The sequence below is a fragment of the Poecilia formosa genome, unplaced genomic scaffold (genome assembly GCF_000485575.1).
Source record: "Poecilia formosa unplaced genomic scaffold, Poecilia_formosa-5.1.2 Scaffold152, whole genome shotgun sequence".
In the NCBI taxonomy this organism is placed as follows: domain Eukaryota; kingdom Metazoa; phylum Chordata; class Actinopteri; order Cyprinodontiformes; family Poeciliidae; genus Poecilia; species Poecilia formosa.
Window position 1 is genome coordinate 1333417 of NW_006800091.1, and position 4511 is coordinate 1337927.

Here is a 4511-nt window from a genome sequence, read left to right on the forward strand (position 1 = left end):
TATTGAGCCTCTGTGTTTTTACTTACCAGGTGCAATCTGATTTTCAAATCCTCTAGGATTACTTATGGAGAGAAATAAAGGAAAGAGATTAGCTTCAACTCCTGATGATTTTACTGGAACTTTATGTAATAAATCAGCAAAGGGTTGAGAGATAAACAGATTTTAAATAATCCAATTTTTGGTTTTTGAAGATGTGATTTGTGGAAAATTTTGATTTTTTTTTTTTTAATAGTTCAGATTTATGTCAATATATCCAAGGCAGCCATCTTGTTTGACAAGCGTGTTTTACAGCTTCTATTTATTTGGACTTGAAATTCAGTTTAACTTTACGACAAAATAAAGCAATGTTACCAGAAAACTGTTGTAATGCGAGAATAAAGTGTTAAAATGACCAGAATAGACATTTTAGAGAAAACAATTGAAAAATTAATTATTCAAGCTTTTTTGTCATTAAAACAGCTTTTTTTCCTCATAATTTTAAGATGTTCATAATTTTAAGATGTTCTAATGGTAAAATTAAAATTTTATCCTGCAAATATTAAGACACCGTTCTGATAAATAATAAATTCTCATAGCCCTAATACCCACAGAAGGGATGATTGAAAATAAAACTTGCTTAAAAAATCTGTCCCAGGTTTGTTCAAATCTAGAAGTGAAACCAGATAAAGTTCATAGGTCGCTATAAAATCATTTAAAAACATATCCAGATAATGAAAAACAAATCTATTCGCATTTTACCAAAATAAGGTGCAAAAAGTTATGTGAGAGCAACTCGAGAGAAACCTTACAGTAGAGTTGGGAAACTACAATACAAAATAACATTTTAACAGGAAATCTGAAACTAAAGTATTGATTTTACCTTGCTAGCATCAATCTGTTGCTGATACCGACTTTGTATCAATATTACAAATATTTTTTATCAAGCCAAAATATTTGATCCAAACTAATTTTGTTTAGTTTGGATCAAACTAAACAAAATTACTGTCAAACATTTGTGCAGCATAGGCACTTGTTTGTGCTGCTATCATTTTAAAGATATTAACAAAATGACCAGAGGTAACTCACCCGTCTCCTTCCTCCTGCTTCCTATGATGCGGCTGCTGGGCTCACCTCTGACCCGACCTGAACAAAAAGAGAATGGTCAAGGCGGGGTTACAGGAGCCTGTGTGGACCGTTAGCGTTATCCCTCATGATTGTCTTACCTCTTACATAATCCTGTGGATCGTCTGCGAAATCCCCCAGGTACCTGCAGTTATTCAGCTGAAAGGTCCGACTGCTCCTAACAGCAGTTGGACCTTTCAGGAAATCACTGTGCTGAGGTCAAAGGTCACAGCTTCAAATCACACAGCAAACATCTCAAACTTCCTCTATCTTTCTTCCAAGCACCAGACTTTCTTGCTCTTTATCAAAACTTTTTTTTCTTACTTTTTGGCTGTTTAGTTCATTTTCTGTCCAGTTCTTGATAAAAATAAAAAGAACCACATTAGAAACCCTGACAGAAATTTCACATCCTTTCAACACTTCAGGAATCTGTACAGAATTCTACTCTGGTTCCACTTTGCTCTCAGTAGCTGTGTTTTCTCTGACCATTTATTTGTCAACACATATTTTGATAACTCTCGAAGCTTTTTCTCATAATTTTACGTTCTCGTAAAGTCACATTTTTAGTACTGTTAGTCTTGTGACTAAATTCTTCTAACTAAATAAAATTTCTTGTAGCCCTAATTCTCTGTACAACTCGCAGAAAAGATGCGTAAAATACAAGGCATTTTCTGAAAATATTTTCTGTCGCTGTAATTTTCTTTTGTAAAGAAAAGAAAAAAAGATTAAAATCAGATCTGGTATGAAAATAAGATTTTATTTTTTTTTTTTTTTTTTAAGCCAAAGCGCCCAGCGCTGGGATAAACTGATTCAGTGAATTATCAGGTTTTATTCCTCCAGCCGATCTCAGATACTAACAAGATTAGTGGAGGAAGATCTCGCAAAAAAAATGATATGGATGCATAAAATAGAACAAACTGAATTAACATCAGAATATTCTTATTATATACATCTTTTATTTATTTGCAAATTTTATTTTTTTAGCAAAAATGGTCAGTTTCAGATTACATTATTACAACCTGAGCCCATTTTCTGCTGCATAATAATCCATCCGATCATTATTATTATTGCAGCTCAAACACAAAGTCCAGAAGTACCAAAAACAACCAGAACCCGATTCCTCAGAACCGCTTCCTTTTCCAAGCTCTTTGCCGTTTCTCTTCCTTCGTGTCGTAAATAATCTCCATGTGACGCAAAACGACCGACTGGAGATTTAAACTCGGCGGAAAAAGTCTATTTAATGAGTCCAGATTCAGTCTGGAAGTAAAGAGCTGGTTCTGGTTCCACCTTCAGTCGTCACCTGATGGATCCCAGCTCACAGGAGAGACTTCACCAGCGCCACCATGTGGTCCACACCGCACGCTACATCCACCACCTGACCTGGAACGGTCACCTTTACAGAGAGACGCACAGATCAGAACATAAGCAGCACAAACCGTTTCCATCTTTCTGTTCACACATCAGTTTATTTTGATTCCTGGTGCGCTCCAAACCCCGCAGGGTTTCCACGGAGACTTCCACGCCCTCAAATCCTGTTTAAATGCTAATGTACGTCTGCGGAGGTGAAATGAAAAGCTCTCCGGGGGAACAAGCAGGTTCAGAGGTTTAAAACAGCGAGACAATCTTTTTCAGATGTGAAACGTTAAATAAACCGTCGGGTTCTGGAGTTTTACAACAACATACAGAAAATATATCAGCAGAGAACAGAAACTGTGAAAAATCTGCTGCCAGCTGTTTGATTTTATCATTTTTAAGTCCAAACGGCTCAGTATTCTGTCACAATCAGGTACAAGAACGACACTGAAGAGCCTCAGAAATACAGATTAAGACTATTTTAAAGTGAAAGTTTGGCTGCTTGGAGCAAAGTGTGTTGAAAGCGTTAGTGGTTTAAAATTTTTGCACAGTACTCTTCATATAGTCATGGGAAGAAGAAAGCCCTCCATGTCAGCTCTAAGGTTTTAACATCAGGAGCCTCATCTATAAATGTCTCATTTAGAAAGAAACTGGCCAAGAAAAAAAAACCTACGGCAAAATATGTTACACACAACTCATGTAGAAAGAAAAAAATGTGTTGTTAATTTTTTTCAGTCAACAACAAACCTAATTACACTGAAAATATTCTTGTATTTCCTGTAATTAACCAGGTAGACCCCGCTGAGAGCTAGACCTCATTTTCATGAAAGACCTGGACACTGAAAGTATTTAGCTCAAAGTTCATCAAACCTATTGTTTTTTTTATTTTTTCATCTTTTATTGATTCAACTTAAGAAAATGAACTGCATTTGTCTTCCTACAACATTCTTACACATCTAAGCCTGTCATGGCAAATTTTGATGGCAATAAATTGTCCCAGAAATGATTGCGGTAAATGATAATATTGTCATTTTGAGATCATTTTTAACTAATATAATAATAATGGCATAATAATGCAAGTTTGCCCTGTCAAAGGTTTCTGTAACTGGAAGATATTTCAAATATTCAAAATAAAACCACCCAAAACAATAAAAAGCACAAACAACTGAAACCATAAATAACATGGATTATGAAGTCTCTATAAACAAAATGACCCTTCAAAAAACAGTCATCATCAGAACAGCTGATGTAAAACAAGATAAGTTTGTTCTGATGTAATGTCAAACATTGAAAATAAAAAGTTTCTGCATCTTTTAGGTGTTTGGAGCATGAATCTGTCACTAAACCTATAACAGCCAACCAAATATTGCATCCAAAAGTTCCTTTATGAATTATTACAAACGTGACTACAATTTGAAAGCTTTATAGATGAAGACAAGATGGAGACGGCTGTAAAAGACAAAGCTAACCCTAAATACCCAACTTGTACAACATATTTAAAATCTTTAGCCTAAAAACTAAATAAAATGTGATCTGTGTTCTTACCCTCCAGGGGAAGAACTGGTCATCTTTCTTTCCGATACCCAAGCAGCCTCTGACGTTCTTCCCCCAAACGAAAAGTTCACCTCGACCTGAAAACCAAACGGCGACATCAAAGCTACGCACTTCAGTTTGTAACGTCTCGTCTCAGAGTTAAAGGTCTGTCACAGCAGGAGTCGGCATTATATTTTAAATAGAGAGAAAAAAAATAAAAAGGTAGCAAGCAATAGGATTGATATGTCTTCTTCAATGGGATCCTGATATTTGTGACGCATAGTTTCCAGTTTCCAAAATGATAAATGGAACCAGAAAAATTGATCTATAAATACATTATCGGTACTTTTAGTCTCACGTAATAAAAATATTTAATGAAATGAAAAACTGGTAAAATCTGGATTTGTCATTCTACCTATTTTGGAAAAATCATTAATTATCAATTTTGTACAAAGTTGTATAGAGTCACTTGCAGTTCCAGAGCCCTGGTTTAGGGGAAAGGGTTTATATAATTAGGAATTTGT